The sequence below is a fragment of the Capricornis sumatraensis genome, chromosome 15 (genome assembly GCF_032405125.1).
Source record: "Capricornis sumatraensis isolate serow.1 chromosome 15, serow.2, whole genome shotgun sequence".
NCBI classification, from domain to species: Eukaryota; Metazoa; Chordata; class Mammalia; order Artiodactyla; family Bovidae; genus Capricornis; species Capricornis sumatraensis.
This window is the reverse complement of record NC_091083.1, coordinates 76,210,451-76,233,879: the sequence shown is the minus strand read 5'-3', so window position 1 is coordinate 76,233,879 and position 23,429 is coordinate 76,210,451. Positions and strand designations below refer to the sequence as shown.

Sequence of the window (23,429 nt, the reverse complement as noted above, 5' to 3'; positions counted from 1 at the left end):
CAGATTACTATATAATCTTAATTAAATTCCAATAAGAATACCAATAGGTTTCTTGGATAGGGGAATGAAAAACATTACTTTAGAGTTCATATGGAATAGTAAGTATTCAAGAAAATTAGCCAAGAAATAAAGAAAATCATAAAAAGTAAATAAGGGATTTGTCTTAAAATTTTAAAAAGTTACTATAAAGACATAATAATAAAAAGATACAGAATTAACAGAAGAATAGACAAATACGTTGTGGGCTAGAAAAGTTCAGAAACATACCATAAAGGACCTTATTAATGACAAAGATGGATTTCAATACAAAACAGAAAAGATGGCGTATTTAATAAATGCTGCTGGCCTATCTAGAACAAAGCCTGATCATTACTCCTCACTATGCACAAACATAAATTCCAAAGGGATTAAAGGTTCAGGATTAAATTAATTAAAATGATATAAGTATTAGAAAAAACATGTATTAAAATACTTATGTAACTTTGAGGTGTGGAAATTATTCCTAAACAAGGCAAGAAATTCAGGTACTATGAAGAGCAATACAGAAACAAATTAATAAATAATAGATTAGGAAAAACATTTGCAACACATATGGGATCTTTAATATATAAACACAGTAAGCGCTCCTACATGCGGTTGAGAAAAGGCAAACAATTCACAGGAAAATGGGCAAAGGAAATTCACAGATAAGGAAAATGAAAAGACCGGTTAACACGCAACAATGCTCAATTTCACTGAAGAATATACAGAAGTAAGATGCTGTTTCCCCATCAGCTTGGTCACAAATGAAACAAGAGAGATGGAGGGAGAGATGGACAGAAGACAGAATTCCTAATACTGGCCAAGATTTAGGGAAATGAAAGTACTCACATACGGCTGCGGAGGATGTAAACTATTAGAACTCTCTGTAAAGTAGGATTATATTATCAATCAAAATATCAGGGATGAATACTTTTTAACCCAGCGATACTATTTTTGAAAACATAATCTATAAAAGTAAAAAGCACCAGTGAAGAAAGATATGTACATGAAGATAGTTAACGCAACAAGATTTTTAATAGGAAAAAAATGGTAGTAGCTCAAGTATCTGCCAAAGGAGAACTGGTTGAATATATTGTGGTACCTCTAGATGTACAGCCCTGAAGTTATTTAAGAGTGAACTGGATTTGTACCTACCCGGGACGTATTATTTAGTGGGAAAAATAAACTGTAAAGTAACAAAGTACAATCCCACTTCTGACAAAACACGATAACCACAAACATACACACAATCTCCATGTACACAGGAGCTCGGAGAGAGGCATGGAAGGATATACACCAAGCTAACCACCCTGGTTATCTCAGAAGGATGGAAATGGGGAGCAGGAGGAGAGGGGAGACTATAAACTCTCTGTGTATACATCTTCAAATTGTTCAGTTAGTTACAATCAGCACATGCATCTCTAGGGGAAGTCAAGGAAGAAAGCAAAAACAACAACAAAGAAATAAACACACGGGAGCAGAGACATGCAGTATAGTAAACTGTGTCACATGCTACCCGCTTATCTTTACATGGGATAGTTAACTGCACTTCCTCTCACTTTCTTTTTCGGTCAAATAGACCAGGTCTTCCAACCTATCATTTTAACAGCTGGAAGACAATTTATCTAAAAAGCATTTCTTTTGGCCATGCCCTGAGGCATGTCGTCTCTTAGTTCCCTGATCAAGGATCGAACCCATGCCCTGAGCATTGGAAGCGGCCCAGTTTTTACCACTGGACCACAGGGGAATCCCCTGGAAGACATTTTTAAAAGCTTCATGAGATGGGGAAAAGCTGCACTTTTCCCCCTAAGCATTTATGTGTTTTATTTTAAAGGGGAAATTTTTTTTACTTAAAAAAAAAAAAGCCCCCTTTTAAATATCCACTGCCCTGCTCAGGTGGTGTGTGGGCTGGTTCTGCAACGTTGGCTGTTTTCTGTGGCTTCATGCCCCTAGTTACCTTCCTTCCAAAACCCAAATAAATGTACTCCCAGGCACCTATGTCTGCCGGGAATCAAGGCCCAGTAAACCGCAGCAGCTCTGCTCACAAGGCTCTCTTGGCCTCCAAGCAGATTCTCTGGCTTCGCTATCAAATGGGTCCTGGAATCCAGAGAAGCAAAACTGATTGCTTTGTAACCCATTCTGATGGAAGCAGAAAGGAAGGAGGTGGTTTATCCCAGTGGATGAAACCAAAGAGAAAAGAGGCACAGCACTCACAACAAGCTCTTGAAGGCGAGCCACTTAGGTGGAATCTGCCGTTTCCGGGTTACCTGGAAGGGTACACTCTGCCCTTTCCTGGTGCCATGCTTTGCTTTTCGTTTATTTCATTTCATTAATAAGAAATCTTTCGCTGAAATAATAATGAAACCGCATGTGTCTATAACACTTCGTATTTTACAAAGCACTTTACGATACTTTTATCTTTTTCGATCTTCACAATGGCCCTGGGATCAGATCAGCCTCATTCTCCTTTGGAGATGAAAATGAGGCCCAGAGAAGTTAAGGATCTTTTAAGGTCACACAGCAAGCTGGTGACAGAATGTCAACACAAACTCTGGTCTCCAAACCCAAGTCCAGTAGGGAGCTCACAATTGAAATCAGAGAGAAAGGGAACCAACAGGCAAGCCAATGAATGAAAACACTGGCTCTTGGGGGTACCAGACTTTTCCTGCCCCTTATGAAAAAAATCACAGACCAGGAGGACTATTCTATGCCACCTCAGGGAGAAACTTTGCGCATACGCTGGAATCCAGCTGCTGGAGAAGCCAAGGACAGTCCTTCCTGGGTCCTGTCCTTGTTGCCTCCATCTTCTCCTCTTCTCTCTCGCTTTCCCCTCTAGGCTTTAGCCCCACTGGCCTCCTTTCAGTTTCCCAACATTCCTGCCTCCAGCCTCTCACCTGGAACAGTCTTTCCCACAACACAGCACCCTTGCGCCCCAGCCCCCTGCTCCCGCCTTAGCTCTCAGCATAACCGACTCCTCATCTGGGTTCAAACACCACCATCTCTTGCGGCAAACCTGCTCTGTACCACACTCTCCTCCACATCCCTCGCTCGTCCTGGGTATTTCACGACACCACTATCAGTCCTGTATGCTACATGTGAGGAGGGACCACGGTTGTTCTGCGCAGCGCTCTCCAACTATCACCTTGCCCAGTGCCTAGCAGATATTAGGTGTTCAATAAACACTGGCTGAATACACGAAAGAGTTACTGAAATGAATCGAACGCTCAGCTTAAACGCTACTCTGTCAGGCTTCCATAGCACTATCCCTCTCTTGGGGCACATGATCACACACGTTAAGAGTTTTTCTTCCTATCAGGCTGGGAGCTACTTACAGTTCTCACTTACCCTGGTATTGCCGACAGCACTTTGCCCATAATGCTGAAAACACAAGGGTTCTTAACGATGGATGAATTCACACATCCGTACAGGAAAACACAAAGGAAAGCTGGGGTCCTTAATCGACAGCAGACCTGGTTTCTCCTCTGCTCAAGGGGAGCGCAACACAGAACCTGAGCACCTCTCAGATACGCAAACAGGGACTCTGCCCAGGGAGAGAATAAGAGCTCAACTCCGGATGCAGTGGGTGTGAGCCTAAGAAGGGGATGGGGGCAAAACCCCGGATTGCTAACGGGAACTTACACAGGCGAAAACTTCCCAGTGACTAACTGCAAATGCGGATCAGAGACCTAAAAGATTCATGGTCTTTGACCTCACCATGCCCTACTTAAAAATCAGAGAACTGAAATCACTGCGTGATGATCTCAGTATGTTTTTCTGTACTGTCTAGCTTTTCCTTTCCGTGGTGGCGGTTTAGTCGTGAAGTCGTGTCCCACTCTTGCAACCCCGTGGTCTGTACCTGCTGGGCTCCTCTGTGCATGGGATTTCCCAGGCAATAATAATGGAGTGGGTTGCCATTTCCTTCTCCAAGGGATCTTCACGACCCAAGGACTGAACCCATATCTCCTGCATTGTAGGCAGTCTCCTACGTTGCAGGCAGATTCTTTACCGACTGAGCCACCAGATTCAGCTTATCCTTCCGTGAAGGTGTTCTAACTTTGTAATCCGGAAAAAAAAAAAAAAAAAGCCAAAATAAGTGTTGTGAAAACAAACCAACAGAAAGTGTAGTGGTGATTTTAGATAACAGAATCACCCATCCCTAGGATTCCGTGTCCTCTAAGTTGGGGCCGTGGCATTTTCATGACGAGTTCCTTTCTTTCCCCTGAAACCCTGAGGGATAGGAAGGTGCTGGGGGTGAAGGCTTCAGCAGGAGCGGCTCTCATTTCTTAAGGCAAGTGCTGGCACGGCTCTGGGCGTCAGGAAGTGGAGGGGACTGTGGGGGTAATCAACCCAGCTCAGGATCAGGGCCTCGTCCACCTGCTGCTGATCCACCGTAATTATTCACTCATCTGCCTGTCTTCGCGATGCTCTGAGAACTACACCAGAGCAGCGGCTGTCTCTTCATCAGCCTGTTCCTCGAGGCGCGTGCTCTCAGTGTCCACCAGCCCTCAGCACGGCTCACTGACTGGCAGGGCCCACAGCCATACAGTACTAAACACAGTAACAGACCCAGGTCCTTGGGACATAGAACGCATTAGCAACCAAATGCTTCATTATTCGAGTGCCCTGAAGGTCCATTATTCAGTTCGGAAGAGCCAAGTTGAAGGACAGCAATTTCTTGGAAGATTAGAGGCTACTTTTACAGTTAGGAGATGTTGGCTTCCTCCGGTCAGAGCGGATGCGTTTATCATCAGCAATTCAGAATCGCTTAGCGCGGCAGCTGAGTGCAACTCCCAAAGAAACCATTCTTTGAAGGGGCAGTACTTAAAAGTTTTCGTGAGGCGTTTCTGAAAGATTTCCAGGAGGTAGTGAGCTCAGCCTTGGGTCCTGATTGATGACTTATTTCCGAGAACCTTAGACTTTCCACGTCTGTCTCCACTTAGGAATCACTCCTGGGCACTCGTGAAAGCGCCTGGCGGAGGGGACTGGGGGAGTTCAGCTGCCTGTCACGCTCAGAAAGGAACACCTGCCACCAGCTTTTCCCTTTGGTCGCTGGGTGGGCCGGGGGCCACTTCAGCTTCTGGCCTCAGTACTTCAGTGGGTGACAGGAAATGATGCTGAGGCTGGGCCACCCTAGAGGGGGGTGGGGGAGCGGAGGGTGTGCGTGTGCGTGTGCGTGAAGACTGAGGAATTCAGAGATGACTTCCAGCTCCTCACACAAATGCCATCCTGGGACAGAGGGGCCAGGGGACGTCAGCTCACATCCTAGGATGTCAGCTAACGTTCTCGTTCTAGAAACCATAAAGCAGTTAGTCCTGAGCACGTATTACTGAGTCAACTAAGTGTGTTGTGAGCTTTAAGCTGCTTTGTTCTCATGGCACCCCTGCCTGACTGCTAAGTTGCTTCAGTCGTGTCCGACTCTGCGACCCCGTGGACTGTAGCCCGCCAGGCACCTCTGTCCATGGGATTCTCCAGGCAAGAACACTGGAGTGGGTAGCCATTCCCTTCTCCAGGGGATGTTCCCTGGAGATCCAGGGATAGAACCCCCATCTCCTGCACTGCAGGCAACTTTTTCACTGCTGAGCCACCGGGGAAGCCCCGAAACCCCCTGAGGTAGGTATAATTGTGACCCCACATTTCTGGGAAAAGAAGGGGAGTGGGGAGGAATCTCTCCGAGATGGCTCAACCCCTCATGGAACCCTATGAGAGGTGACAAGGACTGGGGACGCCACAAATACAAGTGCCACAGGGGCCAGGCGCCAGGCAGAAGCCTAGAGAACACTAGACAGACTGGGCAAGCATTCACATTCAACAAAAATAAAAACGCAAACCAGGTACCTGTCTCCCAGGGCATCACCTCCTCCTCACCACCACCTTAGGAGACAGAGGGACTTTTTAAGCAGCTGAAGTGTCAGGGCCCTGGGGGCTCGAGGTCCTGGGTGAGGCTGGGGCGGAGGACCAGTCCCTCCCATTGCCTACACCCTGGGGGCGGTGCCCTGGTTCACTTTCAAAGGGCTCAGCTGCTGGGAGGAGATATGCTGCAGCTCTCAGACCTGCCAAGGGGCTTCACGAGCCCTCCAGCTCACCACAATCTTAATCCAGTCGGTCAGTTCAGTCGCTCAGTTGTGTCTGACTCTTTGCGACCCCATGGACTGCAATACGGTCTTAATCCAGTCTTAAATACCACATCTTCCTAGGGTTAGGGTCTCTGATAGGCTCTTAAAGAGAAGAAAAACCCTTCAACTGCCAAGACCTGGAGGCTTGGAAACCCAAAGTCCAAGACCTGAAAGCTTCTTTTGCTTTTCTTTGTATTTTGGCTCTGGCCAACCTTTCCCTGCAATGCCCACCAGTATCCTGGCCTGGAGGATTCCATGGACAGAGGAGCCTGGCGGACTGCGGTCCATGAGGTTTCAGAGAGTCAGACATACCTGAAGTGGCTGAGCGCCCACGCTCACATCCCATTTCCCCGCAGCGGTACGGACTGTGTCGAGGTGAAACGGAGAGGGGAGGGAGGTGAATAGAGATTTCCCTCTCCTCTTCTCCCTCTCTTTGGCCAAGCTAGGGAGTGGGACAGCGGGCTTGAAGTTGAAATTGAGTATGACGTGTCTCCTCTGTACCTATGTCCCAAGTTCTCTACCAGGAACGAGGAGACGGGGCCTGCGGTCCAGCGGAAGCAGTGCAGGGATGTCACGCCAGCACAGCTCAGGTGCGACTCCCTGGCGGTCGAGAGGTCAGGATTCGGCCTCTCACAGCTCGGGTTAACATAGGAAGGAGTTCAGGAAATCATGGGAACATATAGTGGAGAGTTACCCTGTCGGTGGAGTCGGGAAATAGTGATACTGACCGCCTGGTATTATGTGAAAGGATGAGCGTAACACAGAGCCTGGCTCTCCTCCTCGCTCCCCGATATACACGCACATACACTGAGGATCTCTCCTTCCAGAACACAAAATCTGACAAAATTTAAACTCAGCAAGTAACCACAGTGCCTGTTTTGTGTCCTCTTTTAGTTCTCCTAAAGGCACCAGTTTTCACCCACTCCGGGATGCTGGCAACCAAGGGCCCTTTGTTCCTCGAGCCCTAAGGGTTCCCCTCAAAGGGGAAAGGGCTTTGGTGGTTTCTTTCAGGCTGAATTTGGGAACACAGCTGACCCTTGAGCAGCACAGGGGTGAGGGGCACTGATCCTCTGGGCAGCTGAAAATCCAAGTGTGACTTTACAGTCGGCCCTCTGCATCCACGTGTCTGCAGCATCCCGGGCCTGCATCCGTGGATTCAACCAACTGCGGATCCTGGTTCTGTAGCGCATTATTTATGGGAAAACATCCACAGGACAGTGGACCCTCACAGTTTAAAGCCGTGTTGTTCAGATGGAGTGCTCATCTAGTTTTGCCCCTCATTTAGGTACAAACAAGGGAACTGAGGTCCAGAGAATAAAACACCTGCCCAGGGCCCCAGAGTTTCCTTGGATGGTCGTTCTGTTATATAGTGGCTCTTGCTTTTTTTCTTTTTTTTTTTTTAAAGCTGGAGGCTTTCTTCTTTAACTGTGATTTTTCAACTATTTTTACCTGCGAGGAGGGTGAGTGGCGCACACACAGCACCTGCAAGCTTTGCAGGCTCGGCTCGGCCCCCGCGGGTACAGCCCCCTCCCTTCCTCTCTGCGCTGAGCGGCTCCCTCGGTTTAAAATCCTGAGGACAGAACCCAGCAGAGAAAATGCCCAAGGGCTTACACAGTCTTGTTTATTTTCTAGGAATAAGCAGCACATTTTTTTTTTTTTTAAGGAAGCAATTAAAAGATCAGAAAACCAAAGGTAAAGATTTCTGTCTTGGAGTTTCCTAGGCAGTTCCTGCAGCACTGGGCAGAAGTGATGAGGTAATGTCATGAAATCTAATCGTCTCTGTATCTTAAACTGAAAATACCTCCTGCTGCTTCTGAGAGCGGCAGATTATGAGTAATTCTCAACTGCAGAGACATTTCTCTCTAGAATGTTTAAGATTTTGGGGGAGTCCCACCTTGGTCATCAGAAAAATAAATTAAGAAAAGCTTCCCCAAACACCAGTTTCTAAGGGAAGATTTATTTCCTCATCTATATATATTTGGGGAAACGAGCTGCTTTTAAAGCCTGAGCAACTCTGTCCAAGTTCTTTGGGAAACAAAGTAAGACAGCGTTTGACTGGAGCCCTGTCTGTGAGCCTTGAAGTTCAGACTCTAGCCCTAGGCGGTTTCAGACAAAGCCATGGTTTTCAGAGCAATAATATATCATAATATAAAAATAGACACTTGGTGACCAACAGGCTGGAAAGCAAACTCTCCGGAGAGCCCTGCCTCCCAGCCTGCTTCTCTCTGGGGGTGGGGGCGGCGGCAGGGAAGAAAGTCCTACTTACGAGAGCAGAAGAGTTCCTTCCAAGTCCAGCGGTCCTCGGTCAGAAGGGAAGACCGAATTTAAGGAGCCAGCATTTAGGACGCCTCCCTTCGGAGGGTAAGCAAGACTAGCAGAGCAGGCCGGCGGGGGCAGGCGGGCTCTCTCGTGCCCCTCTCTCTCCTAAATGAGATGCACTTCGAGGTTTCAGTGGGTGTTTCCCACGTCTCGGGCCAAGTGAGTCCCCATTTGTTGTAACCCAATGCTCGGCCTGATGATGTCAACCACTCAGCTCCCTGGTTCAGTTTCCACCTCTCCGTCCACAGGCGAGATCTGTTTCCTCCGGACAATGAGCAGCGGGGGCTGTTACTGCATCCCGGCAGGCACATTTGCCTAACATCCTTCCTTCCATTTTCAGCCTCAGTGACAAAAGGCTTCCTATCCGCTCCCTGGGCCAGGGCTCCGGAGTAAATCCCTCTGCCTCCTAGTCACTGCTGACCGTGGGCTGATCCAGTATGCTGTGCCGTGGTCCAGCTCACTTCTTGGGTGTATGACAACGCTAGTTAGGGTGGGGGAGCTGCACGCCACCACGCCCCCCTGACTCTGTACCATCCCCATCTTTTTTCTTCCTGCTCAGTTTTCCAAGCTGTCGAATTTCTCCCGAAAGTTTCCTAGGTGCATGCTGGACAGAGGGCACGAGTCTGTCCTTTACTTCGACAGATGGCACATGTCCACGCCGAAGGCTCAGAACGGGCACTGGGCTGTTGCCTGGGAACTGGGCTCTGGTCCCCGACACGCTCCTAACTGAATGAAAGACACCACGCACGTCACCTCTCTCTTTGGATCTCAGCTTTCTCATCAATAAAATGAGGGTTTTGGTGTCTTCCACTTCTATAATTCAGTAACGGACGAGCTTAGTCAACAAATTCACCGTAAGGAACTTTACTACAAAGTGGCTGACCACAGGCTTGAGGGAGGGAGGCAGGAACCCTGGAGGGGTCAGAGGCTACTGCTCAAGATGCCTGGTTCAGCTCAGGCTCCTTCAACCCCATTTCTGGTGGAGCTGAGCAGTTTCTCTGGGAGAAAACTCCCAAGAATTCACTGAACAAGTCCTGGGGGACATGGAAAGAGGCAGCAAAAACTATGAGATAAGATAAAGCAGAAGAGAATTTAACTGTCCTAAGGGACTAACGTGAAACAGTCGTGGTTAGGAGAGATACTAAGTAATCTCCTGTGTTTGAAGAGTGCTTGATAAGAAAGACAAATAAAGCCTCTCTGCTTTGGTGTACAGTGGGAAGCAATGTGACATGTATAGCGATTACGAGCATCAATTTCAGAGCCAGGGGTGCAGCTGCTCTGACTCCTACGTGACTTAACTTCTCTGAACCTTTTTTTTTTTAATTGCAAAATGGGATATGAGGGCCTCCATTTGAGGACACCGAGCATGAAATAACACATGAAAGGGACCTGAAGGTATTTGGCCACATGAGTGATGATAGATGGTGGCTCTAACTTGTACACAATCTCCTTTGAGGACTTCCCTGGGCGTCCAGCAGTTAAGATCCGCCTGCCGATGCAGGGAACACAGGTTTGATCCCTGGTCTGGGAAGATCCCATATGTCACGGGACAACTAAGCCCGTGTGCCACAACTACGGAGCCTATACTCTCGGGCCCGTGTTCCACAACAAGGGAAGCCACCACAGTGAGAAGCCTGTGCACCACAACGAACAGCAGTCATCACTAGAGAAAGGCCAGGCCCAGCAATGAAGACCCAGCACAGCCAGAAATAAATAAATAAGTAAATTTTAAAAATCTCCTCTGACTCTCACTTGAGGAAAATTAGGTCATTGCTAATCTCCTTTTCCTGGATAGGAAAATGAAACACAGAGAAGCTAAGAGACGTGCCCGAGGGCACAGGGCTGAGGATGAGAGGCCCAGACTTGGAAACGGAGTCTTTTAACTCCTCCTGAGGTCAGACACGAGCCGTGCCACCGCCAGTGTGCCTTCCCAAAACGGTTACTCCACTGCGCCAGGCCCCCAGTTCTGAATGGGATCATCCCCACTTTGGGAAACAGGCAAAGCTTCTTCAAACCAGCGGGGAAGCAGTGGGAGGGAGAGTCTTCCTGGGTTCAGCCAGGCCTGGGACGAGGAAAGGTCGTCAGGCTGTTGGCTGACAGGAAACACTTCGGGCCGCTAGGTAAGAGGGGTGCTTACCTGCTTTTCTACCAAAATATTGTGTGGCCTGAGGCACATCTGGGCTTCAGCGGCTCCTCCCACCAAAGACCTGACTTGCCTTGAAGCCATCTGGGACTTGGGCCCTACTGGGAGAGAAGCTTTTTATAGGTGGGAGGAAGGCTGTGGCAGTGTGTGAACAAGAATTTTGATGAGTGCTCAGAAAACGCTGATGTTAATCAGAAAAGGTCCCAGCAAACAGAGTGTGTGTTAGGAGGGAGTGTGCCACTCCGCAGGCTTTCCCACAGGTTGGTGTGAGACTGCGGGAGGACACAGGGGACACCAGCCTGGTCACCCACAGAGAGCAGAGGTTCACGGACCGGAGAGACCGCTTCCTTCTCGTCCCTGGACCTTCCGCCTGAGTAGGACCCTCGGCCAGTTAGCTTCTTCGTGCTTTGGTTTCCCAGTGGAAAATGAGAATAATAATAGCTTTCCCCCTTCAAAGTTCTTGGGTGACTTACACCACATACTACAAGTTCAAAAATACTTGTAAAAATCAGCTGGCACATCCTAAAGACATCATTTTCTAAGCCTGACTCAGTGTCACCACCCTCTGCCCTGAGCACGACGTGACAATGAATAAGGTCAAGAATGTCGGGAAGCCAGAGAGGAGGGCTGCTGCTTGTCAGGATGACTAAGGAACAAAGCCTCGGAGCGCCGCCTGACGTTCTCGCAGAGACACTCTGCGTGCAGGGCCCGGAGGCGGGGTGGTGCTGGGCTGGGCCTTTATTCCAGGCGTCGGAGTGGGCGTCAGGAAGTGAAGCCAGATCCTGACAGGTCAGTCGACTGACATCACCCTCGGAGCGCAGAAGCATGGTTTGTCACTTGAACGAAAAATACTAGGAAGGTGCTCATTCATAAAAACAAAGATAGCGTTTTCCTCGACAACACGCATTCTGTCACATGAGCCCTGCGGACCGAGTAACCGTCCATCTGTGGCAGAAGCCGCGAAGAGAGGACTGTGGTGGCAGCGGCACACCCCGTCTGGCCTCCCCCGACCACGGCAGGGGCCCCGCTGCGGGGACCGGGGCCACGCGCCGAGCTGCGAAACCCCCGCTGGATGCATCCTTACCCGAATCAGCGACTGGAAGGTTATTCACAGTCTTATCCGACGGCTGTGGAAACGCGGGCTGGCCGGCCTGCTCAGAGGGGCCCCTGGAGAAAGTGACGGAGCCTGTGCTCCAAGCTGGGGCTGCCTGGGCCAGACCTGTCTCCTTGAGGCCCTTCCTCTGCTGCCTTCTAAATGCTTCCCTGGGGGAACTCGGTGGACTTCCCCAGCCAGCAGGATTGGCCCCATTTAAGGATAAAGGAAACTGGCAGCTTCGGCACCCAGGGCTGGCCTGACGGCCCCAAAACTGCCTTTGATTCCCATCCCCTCACCCCTAGTCCTGAAGGGATTTCTCCTGCTGAATTTTCTAAGTACTTGATCTGTTTCTCTCTTAAGAGACTTATCCTTTTCTCCTTCGAGGCATATTTATATCTGGATAGAGCCTATTCTGCTGTAGAATTTGAGCTTCTTAAGCAAAAGCTGTGTCTAGTTATATGAGCATTTTGTACGTTATGATACTTATTAAAATAAGGAAATCCATAAATAATAAAAACCGTACTGAATGTTTATCGTATATCAGATGACATTCTAACTGCTCTATATACCTTGTTTAATCTCGACAAGGATCCTACGAGGCAGGTATATTTATTATCTCCACTTGACACAGGACAAAATTCCAGACACAGATCACCTGAGTAACTTGTTTAGATGGTAACCGATGGATATCTGTTGAAAGGAGTATGTGAATGAATAAATTCTGGCCTCCACTAATTACCCACCCTCTGGGCTTCCCTGGTGGCTCAGACGGTAAAGAATCCACCCACGATCCAGGACACATCAGTTCGATCCCTGGGTCGAGATGATCCCCTGGAGAAGGGAAAGGCAATCTACTCCAGTATTCTTGCTTGGAGAATCCCCATGGACAAAGAAGCCTGGCAGGCTATAGTCCACAGAGTCACAGAGCTGGACAAGAGTAAGTAACTAAACACGCACGCATACACCCACCCTCTAGTCCGAACACCTGTTGTTAAAATACAATTAACTTTTCACCCAATCAAAGGCCAGTTTCAGCTGTCATGCCGTTTCTAACTCACTTATTCCCTATGCCACACAGCCGTAAGTTTCCCTTTTGTCCAGACAAATATAATTAAGAAACATATGGCCTTAGATTTAATAAATCAAAGTAGATTTTCTTTGCTTTCAAATTAGAATCATACTTGCTTATTGTTAAAAAAAAAAATAGGAAAGTAGAAAAGATCAGGGGGAAAAAAAAAGGAAAAAACGAAGGTGACCCATCATTCTATCACTAGGAACAGCCTATTAACCTCCTGGGGGCACGGACCAGAAAGAACTGCACAGTCACTCAAAGCAGTGTTTGAATTCAGAAACTTAAGTCATTTGGGGGCGGGGGTGGTTAACTCCACAAAAGATGACAAATGTTTGATATACAAACACCACACTGCCCCTCCCTACCTTTTCCAGCCTTAAAGACCTGCTTCCCCCTAGCAAGAGATGGGTTTCAGATGGGGGCAGTTATGGGAGAGGTGGGATCTCCAACTCTTGAGTTAAACAATCTTAGACGTGTTGGCTTTTAGAGCTGAAAAGAGCATGTGGTCTCCTCATTTCTGAGATGGGGAATGCCAGGCCCCAGCAGGCAGGGGTATTTTCTGAGGCTGAGCAGTCTGGTGCTCTAAGAGCAGGAACCCTCCATTGGTCTGAAGTGCGCTCTCTCTGACACTGCACTGTTGAACATGCATCTGATTGGTCCCACCCTCTTGTTTATTTTTTTAATACTTATTTATTCTCTTCATTTTTAGCTGCGCCAGGTCTTAGCTGTGGCATGCGGGATTATTTATCTTCCTCGCAACAAGTGGGATCTTTAGTTGTGGTACATGAAATGTTAGTTGTGGTATGTGGGATCTAGTTCCCTGGCCAGGGATCAATCCTGGGCCCCCTGCTTTGAGAGTAGAGTCTTAGCCACTGGACCACGAGGGAGGTTCCCCCACCCTCTTGTTTTGGTTAACTGCTACTCAGCCATCAGATCTGATTAAATGTCACTTCCTTCTGGAGATCTTTCCTCTGAACCACATGAGCTCCCCCACATCTCGAGGTCTCCAGGCACCTTCTGCCTCTCCTCTCATAACTTGTTAACATACGTTATTGTTAACACATGTTACATGTACTGTGGGCACCACAAGGTCAATGACATGTCTCCTTCATTCACTGGTACAGAACAGGAAACTCAACAAATATTTTCTAAACACACACACATATCCCGGATAGTCCAGGCTTCTGTATGTATGTGAAAGTTACTCAGTCCTGTGCAACCCTTTGCAACCTCGTGGATTATACAGTCCATGGTATTCTCCAGGCCAGAATACTGGAGTGGGTAGCCTTTCCCTTCTCCAGGGGATCTTCCCAACCCAGGGATTGAACCTAGGACTCCCACATTGCAGGTGGATTCTTTACCAGCTGACCTACAAGGGAAGCCCAAGAATACTGGAGTGGGTAGCCTATCCCTTCTCCAGCAGATCTTTCCAACCCAGGAATCGAACCAGGGTCTCCTGCATTGGAGACGGATTCTTTACCAACTGAGCTATCAGGGAAGCTTTTAATGCAATTCTTTGATGCTTAAAAAAAAAAAAAAAGTACCATGTCTTCTAAACTTTAAACTCTAAACTTTAAACTTTCCTTCTTGTCAGGTAGAATCATTAGAGAAGAAAAAATTTCATTCCAAATAATTTCTAAAAGATGTTCAAGATGATAGAAGATGAAGGCCAGAGCACAGGGATAGAAAAGCATTCGTGGAAATGTGGGAAGTTCAGGGAAGCTCTGGGGCTGGGGACGGCGGGCATCAAGAGGCTTTGGGAAGAGGACTGAAAATTGGGGGACCCACTGAAGCCCCTGTGCCAGTCAGCTGCCCACGACACACCTGCAGCGCACAGAGGGTCAGCAAGCTCTGCAGAGCCCCAGGCAGACGGGAGGGCTCTTTGAATAAATGGAATGATCTGCCTTGGGGTGAGCCAGGGCTTCGAGTAGGACAGTGAGCATCCTTATTTTAACGTTTAAAGGACCTTCAGTCTCAGATGCCCTAGAGTAGGATGCAGCCTTCAGGATGATACTGAGAACTTCCAGCAGCTTCCTAGGCAGCGGTAGGGTCTCTGGGGGCAAACAGACAACCAATTCCAGAGGAAATCAAGGCCTCACTCCTAAAAGGAGGCTTTTATTATCGACTGTAAATGGCAGAAAGAAAAAACTATCATAGGGCATCTGATGAAAACCAACAGCATGACAGAGATTGAAATAAAGAGAAAAATAGACTCCACCATGAGAAAAAAGATTCAGACAAATGGTAAGCTTTATTAAAAAAAAAATTCTTATGTCTTCAGAGAGATTCTGAAGATCCTGTGTCCATAAAACATAAACAGACAAAAATGGGCTCTTAAAAATTAAGGACATGAAAACTGAAATTGACAAGGAGAAGGGCAGGAAAACCTGAAAAGGAAATCTTTCAATGGTAAGCTTTATTAAAAAAAAATTCTATGTCTTCAGAGAGATTCTGAAGATCCTGTGTCATAAAACATAAACAGACAAAAATGGGCTCTTAAAAATTAAGGACATGAAAACTGAAATTGACAAGGAGAAGAGCTGAAAAACCTGAAAAGGAAATCTTTCAAAATACAGGGAAAAAAAATATTCACAGGGCAAAAAAGGATCTTGATATAGAACAACAATCCAGGAAGTTCGACGTCAGACTAAATAGGAATTCCAGCAAAAGAACAGAATAGAAAGTACAACAGGGAGTTATCTAAGAAATCATAAGGAAAAGTTCTCAGAGACAAAGGGAGACTGCATCTTCAAACTGAAAAGCTTAAAAAGCACCAAGAGGATGAAAAAAGACATAGTGTCTTCACCTTTTAGAATTAAAAAAGGAAAAATTGCTACACCTTCGTAGAGAGATTATTTCAATAGAAAAGAATCAAATGGGTATCGGACCTCTTGCCAGCAATGCTGATGCCTGAAGAAAAGGAGAAATGCTTTTCAAGAAAAAAGTTCAAAATGATTTGGGACCTAGAATGTATACTCAGCTAGGCAAAATAAAGACTTTTTCAGAATTGCAAGGACCTAGAACAACTTCACTTGTACACTGTTTGGTCAGTAAACTTCTGGAGGAGAAATTTACCTAAGCAAGGGTTTAAACTAAAAAGTAAGAATTGGGAAAGAAGGATCTAACAAGAGAGGTGAAAGGCATGTCAAGGATGATGGTGATGACGATGAAGCAAGTGGCTTCAGGGCCTGGCTGACTCTTGAGCCCTGGGGACCATCAGCCTGATCCAAGCAGGAGGGTGGAAGCTCCAGGGAAATGGACCTCATGGAATTCCTTGACAAGCCTGCCAAAAACTATACTCAAAGACTGCGGGAAAGTGTGGAAAGACTCAGCATGATGGAACGAGAAAAACTGAGCATGTGAAAGCAGAAGCAGTAAGTCCAGAAAAACCATCAGAAAGGAAAAAAAAAAAAAGAATGTTATTGGCTTGGCGGTAAATAATATTTACAGTGCCATAATACTGAAAACACTGAATATGAATTTAACCAAAAAACTGTGCTGCCGGGAGGAGAGGGAGAAAAGAATGTGAGCAGGGCTGAGGTGTCTGAACAAAGGCTAAGGCCTCGTGCACCGGCCAAGGAGGTCAACAGGCAGTCGAAAACTGACAAGTAAAGAGCATCATGGTTGCATATGGCCCTTGCTTGGATCTGGTTTGAAAAATAAACATTTTGAGTTCATCGGAGATCTTTGCTAATAATAATGGATTAGTTATTTTATTGTATAATAATGGTAGTATAGTTTTTTTTTTTTAAAGGACTCTTTATTTTCTTAGAGATATATGCTCGGGTAGTTATCAATGAAATGTTGTCTAGAATTTATGCCCAAATTATCTGTGAGTAGGGGGAAAATGGCCACTAGCACAGATGAAACAAAACTGGTCATGAACCCTAGGGCTGAGTAAAGAGTGTTCCAGGACAATCCACTACACTATTCTATGATAACATGTTTGGAAGTGAAGCCGCTCAGTTGTGTCCGACTCTTTGCAACCCCATGGACTGTAGCCTACCAGGCTCACTCTGTCCATGGGATTTTCCAGGCAATAGTACTGGAGTGGATTGCCATTCCCTTCTCCAGGGGATCTTCCTGACCCAGGGATCGCACCCGGGTCTCCCGCATTGTAGACAGACGCTTAACCGTCTGAGCCACCAGGGAAGTCCGATTGGATGGAAAGAACTTACTATATTAAGGAGTCAAAATCAGTCATTCAGAGACAAGGAAAGGATCAGATGGCGCCCATGAATCCATCCCTAAGTCCATCCTTTCATGTCTCTCCATTTTCAACATGTTTGAAAATTTCCATATAAAAAAATTTACAAGAGAGAGAGATAGCTGTATATTACTTAGATAGAGGGAGAGAAACACTAGAACAAACAGCTAACAGGATCAAAAGTGTATGCTCTTGGGAGCAAGACAGGAGGGAAGGGAAGAAGGGGTGGGTGCAGGGGAGAGCTGTTTTCTAGTGTAAGTTTATAATGGTATTTGACCTTAAAAAGAACAAAGCAAACCTGTGTGCATGCGCCATTTTGACAACATTTTTTCAAAAAGTAACAGATGGCTTCCCTGTGGCTCAGTGGTAAAGAATCCGCCTGCCAATGCAGGAGACACGGGGTTCAATCCCTGATCTGGGAAGATCCCATATGCCATGGGGCAACTAAGCCTGTGAGTCACAGCTACTGAGCTTGCGCTCTAGAGTCAGGGAGCTGCAACTACTGAGCCCCAGGCTTCACCTACTGAAGCCCTGGAGCTTGTGCCCTGCAACAAGAAAAGCCGCACTCCAGCGCTAGAGTAGCCCCCGCTCGCTGAAACTAGAGACAAGCCCTCACAGCAGTGAACACCCAGCACAGCCGAAAATAAACAGATAAAATAAATTAAAAAAATTTTTAAAGTAATAGAGGTAATTTTATTTAGAGAAACGGAAACCACTAGCAAGCCTAAAAGCAGAAAAATTAAATGGCTACATCAGGTGAGGAGATAAGCAGTACACTGATGCCTTTCTGGACTCGTAGGAATTTTTTTTATAATAATTTCATCACTTCAATTTTTTAAAATGTTATCTATTTTTTACCAGTTATTGCCATGAGCATTTTGCAGGGCTTTTTGGTAATCTCAACATCTACAGACTGAAGCTGTTACTCTAGGTGAAGAATCCTCAAGTGGCCAGAGTGAATATCTCCACATAAAATGTAACAACACCAGGATATTGCTATTTATCTATTATCTGCCATTTGTGAGAGCTGGCGCAGAGGTTAAAGCGTCTGCCTGCAATGTGGGAGACCTGGGTTCGATCCCTGGGTCGGGAAGATCCCCTGGAGAAGGAAATGGCAACCCACTCCAGTATTCTTGCCTGGAGAATCCCATGAATGGAGGAGCTTGGTGGGCTACAGTCCACGGGTTGCAAAGAGTCAGACACGACTGAGCGACTTCACTTTACACGTGTTATTTCTAATCTTCACAACACCCCTACAAGGCAAGTATTGACATTACCATTTTACAGGTAAAAAGACTGAGGCTGCGAAGCACTGGCTCATGGGCTTGAGGTCACACGGTCCACAAGGCCAGGCTTGGGAGCCCCTTTCCACTTCCCCACCTCTCCTTTATAGCCTGCTGTTCAGTACCATTCCGAAAATACTGCTACATCCACTTTCTCATCAAGTCCATGAAACAGGACTATCCTCACCTGACAGATGAAGAAACTAAAGCTGAGTAAAGTTGGGTAACTTGCCCAAGGATCCCAGGATTCCTGATCCTAGCCTGGTCCTTGCTAGCATTCCTGGCCCCTGTGCCCACACTAACAAAATGTCGAGATCTTCCTAGGCTCCTTGTGGGCATCTGACATGAGAGCCATGGCTGAAGCCGGGATTCTAAGAGAGAGACTTATTTTTTCCAAAGGAAGTAGAGTAATAAACTGTGGAATGTCCTCAATTGCTCTAACGGCAGCATTTTGCTTGAGTCCCCAATGGTGCTTTGGAAATGTCAGCCGCCCGCCTGCTCGTCTGCCTGGCACACGGCGGGACAGCTGCTGGCATCGGCCCATCGCAGTCCCGACCACCGCACGGCTCTTCTTAGTTCCGACAGAAGGGAACGAGTCGTGTGTGCTTCTGCCCCGAAAACTGAACGTCTGTGTCGCCTTAGTCTACTTCAGTCAACAGCCAGGTGGTCCTGGGGCTTTTTAGAGCTGCCAGGAATCTCAGGTCTGGGCTCCTCTGGAGCAGAGGCAGGTCTGCAGAGATGCAGGACAGGCAGGGGCGGGGTGGGAAGGGAAGGTAGGGAACTGAAGGGCCCGAGGATGGGGCACCCCCCATCATTTCAAGCCCTGGGTACCGCGGTCGCTGATGGCAGGCTAAGAGTAGGGCGCAAGCTTCTGCTGCTCCCCGGGCAGCTCTGGCATCTGAACAATGACTGAACCGCAGCTAGGGGGGAAGAAAGCTGTTTACTTGAGCTCAAACTATTTATAGCACCAGCAATCTGCACATATTTGGATGACAAATCTCTGGGCTTCAAGTAAGCGGTGCTTTGCTCCTGGACAATTTCACCAAACACATTCCTTCCCCACGCCACCCCCCAGACTATCCCCCCTCACCCAATCATGAACACGTTGCCCTCGGGATGTTTTACTTAAGTTGCTGAGTGAGTTTAAAAAGATCATAAAAAGAAATCGCATTTTAAGAACTAGTGACGTTTAATCCATTTGTCTACGGGTTTAAGCTACACAATATTATTCTAAGGCTTGAATCAGACATTAAATTCTAATACCATGTGACTGCTATATAAAAAAAACTGAAATAAAAACAGGACCTGAATGAGGTCTGTAATTTAACATGTGCTGTATCATTTAACGTTGCAGCTCCAAGCTTAAGACCTACGAAGAGAATGTTTTTTATGACACAGTTTATGTAGGTTGATGAAAGGCTTTACTGAACAGATCCACAAACAATATGCAATCATAGATTCATTACAAACAAAGGAGGTCTTCTTACCCACCGACTCTGGGGCAGAAGCAGATGTAGGGTTCAGAGCTGGGCAGGCCTCCTCCCCTGGCCGCCAAGCAGGAGAGGGTCTGACTGTAACAGAAAGAGGTACGGAGCCCTCTGTGTAAGTTTAACTCACAGGAGGTACTAGATCCTTGCCAACAAATTCGTTTGGAAAAACCAGCTTATCTCTATAAGCTGCCTTGTTTGTATAGTAAAAGCGACGCTTGATCAGCCATCTCCCCTAGCCAGGCAGGGCCTAATTCTGGAGGAGGAAAGTGGCGGTTGATCCCCATGGATACTGGCTAAAATGCTGGTGGCGTCCAGTCCTGTTACACGGTGCAGGCAGGAACTGGCACAGAGAGAAAGGGCAGGGCGAAGGGAGGCTCAGAGTATGAGGGCTGATGCTGGACCATTCACTGAGGGAAGAGGGGACAGAAGGGATTCCTCGGAGGTATCAACTGGTTTTCTTATCTTTTCCCCCTGCCTGTGAAGCTCATTAGAAGATGAACAGAAAGGTCTCTAAGACAATCTCTTAACACCCCTTTTTAAAATCAGGAGAAAGGTGCTGGTGAGGGTGAAGAAAAGAAACATGTCTATACACAGAGGGAGTGGAATTTTAGGAAATTTTTTGCTGGTCAATTTGTCAGTATTTAGTCATCACCAGATGGTCAACACCGAAATCAGAGTGATTATATTCTTTGCAGCCAAAGATGGAGAAGCTCTATACAGTCAACAAAAACAAGACCAGGAGCTGACTGTGGCTCAGATCATGAACTCCTTATTGCCAAATTCAGACTTAAATTGAAAAGAGTAGGGAAAATCACTAGACCATTCAGGTATGACCTAAATCAAATCCCTTATGATTATACAGTGGAAGTGAGAAATAGATTTAAGGGACTAGATCTGATAGAGAGAGTGCCTGATGAACTATGGACGGAGGTTTGTGACATTGTACAGGAGACAGGGATCAAGACCATCCCCATGGAAAAAAAATGCAAAAAAGCAAAATGGCTGTCTGAGGAGGCCTTACAAATAGCTGTGAAAAGAAGAGAAGCGAAAAGCAAAGGAGAAAAGGAAAGATACAAGCATCTGAATGCAGAGTTCTAAAGAATAGCAAGAAGAGATAAGAAAGCCTTCCTCAGCGATCAATGCAAAGAAATAGAGGAAAACAACAGAATGGGAAGCCTGGTAGGCTGCAGTGTGCGAGGTTGCTAAGAGTCGGACACAACTGAGCGACTTCACTTTCACTTTTCACTTTCATGCATTGGAGAAGGAAATGGCAACCCACTCCAGTGTTCTTGCCTGGAGAATCCCAGGGACGGGGGAGCCTGGTGGGCTGCCGCCTATGGGGTCGCACAGAGTCGGACACGACTGAAGCGACTTAGCAGCAGAGCAGCAGCAGCAGCAGCAGAGATCTCTTCAAGAAAATTAGAGACACCAAGGGAACATTTCATGCAAAGATGGGCTCGACAAAGGACAGAAATGGTATGGACCTAACAGAAGCAGAAGATATTAAGAAGAGGTGGCAAGAATACAGAGAAGAACTATACACAAAGATCTTCACAACCAAAATAATCACGATGGTGTGATCATTCACATAGAGCCAGACATCCTGGAATGTGAAGTCAAGTGGGCCTTAGAAAGCATCACTACGAACAAAGCTAGTGGAGGTGATGAAATTCCAGTTGAGCTATTTCAAATCCTGAAAGATGATGCTGTGAAAGTGCTGCACTCAATATGCCAGCAAATTTGGAAAACTCAGCAGTGGCCACAGGACTGGAAAAGGTCAGTTTTCATTCCAATCCCAAAGAAAGGCAATGCCAAAGAATGCTCAAACTACCACACAATTGCACTCATCTCACACGCTAGTAAAATAATGCTCAAAATTCTCCAAGCCAGGCTTTAGCAATATATGAACCGTGAACTTCCAGATGTTCAAGTTGGTTTTAGAAAAGGCAGAGGAACCAGAGATCAAATTGCCAGCATCCGCTGGATCATCAAAAACGCAAGAGAGTTCCAGAAAAACATCTATTTCTGCTTTATTGACTATGCCAAAGCCTTTGACTGTGTGGATCACAATAAACTGTGGAGAATTCAGAAAGAGGTGGGAATACCAGACCACCTAACCTGCCTCTTGAGAAACCGATATGCAGGTCAGGAAGCAACAGTTAGAACTGGACATGGAACAACAGACTGGTTTCAAATACGAAAAGGAGTACGTCAAGGCTGTATATTGTCACCCTGCTTATTTAACTTCTATGCAGAGTACATCATGAGAAACACTGGACTGGAAGAAGCACAAGCTGGAACCAAGATTGCCGGGAGAAATATCAATAACCTCAGATATGCAGATGACACCACCCTTATGGCAGAAAGTGAAGAGAAACTAAAAAGCCTCTTGATGAAAGTGAAAGTGGAGAGTGAAAAAGTTGGCTTAAAGCTCAACATTCAGAAAACAAAGATCATGGCATCTGGTCCCATCACTTCATGGGAAATAGATGGGGAAACAGTGTCAGACTTTATTTTTTTGGGCTCCAAAATCACTGCAGATGGTGACTGCAGCCATGAAATTGAAAGACGTTTACTCCTTGGAAGAAAAGTTATGACCAATCTAGATAGTATATTCAAAAGCAGAGACATTACTTTGGCAACTAAGGTCTGTCTAGTCGAGGCTATGGTTTTTCCAGTAGTCATGTATGGATGCGAGAGTTGCACTGTGAAGAAGGCTGAGCACCGAAGAATTGATGCTTTTGAACTGTGGTATTGGAGAAGACTCTTGAGAGTCCCTTGGACTGCAAGGAGATCCAACCAATCCATTCTGAAGGAGATCAGCCCTGGGATTTCTTTGGAAGGAATGATGTTGAAGCTGAAACTCCAGTACTTTGGCCACCTCATGCGAAGAGTTGACTCATTGGAAAAGACTCTGATGCTGGCAGGAATTGGGGGCAGGAGGATAAGGGGACGACAGAGGATGAGATGGCTGGATGGCATCACTGACTCGATGGACGTGAGTCTGAGTGAGTGATGGGCAGGGAGGCCTGGCGTGCTGCGATTCATGGGGTCGCAAAGAGTGGAACACGACTGAGCAACTGAACTGAACTGAGTCAATTTATGACCTCCACTTTTTTTTTTAATTTTTAAAAATTTAAAAATGGAAGTGTAGTTCATTTACAATGTTGTGTCAGTTACTGCTGTACAGCATAGGGATTCAGTTGTATATGCAACTGAATACATTCATATACATTCTTTAAAAAAAAAAAAGACAAACTCTTTTCCATTATGGTTTATCACAGTATACTGAATACAGTAGGACCTTGTTGTTAACTCATTCTATATATAAAAGCTTATATCTGTTAACCCCAACCTCCCACTCCAACCCTCCTCCATCAACCCCCTCCCCCTTGGTAACCACCAGGAAACACCCAACTACCTATCACATCACTTTCTTTTAATTGTCTGAACAGCACTGTTCTTTTTCCTGTTCATTAATCTGTTTACTGCCAGTCTTTCACTGTCCCTTCCCCTACTCCCACATTAAAACGCCAGCTTTGTAAGAGCAGGGACCAGTCTTTCTAAATATACCGCTCTTCCTATGTGTTGGACACTGGCCAGGGACATACCATTCATCATCTCTTTCAGTCCTCATGGCCACAAGAGGTTTCTGTTATCAGCTCCACTTAACATAAGAACAAAC

The 23,429-nt window shown here is 46.5% G+C and overlaps 1 protein-coding gene across 3 annotated transcripts in view; it reads right to left on the bottom strand.

Moving 5' to 3' along the window:
* Positions 1 to 23,429, bottom strand: part of PKIG (cAMP-dependent protein kinase inhibitor gamma) — an 81,622-nt gene that overhangs the window by 23,001 nt on the left and 35,192 nt on the right. The window contains exon 1 of one of the 3 annotated variants that reach the window (XM_068987555.1): positions 8,401 to 8,560. The exons of 1 other annotated variant lie outside the window; for it this stretch is intronic. The gene's annotated coding sequence lies outside the window, so the exon portion shown is untranslated. Of the gene's footprint in view, positions 1 to 3,366; positions 3,553 to 8,400; positions 8,561 to 23,429 lie in introns of those variants that run through there. One more of the 3 variants, XM_068987556.1, reaches the window with a different exon arrangement.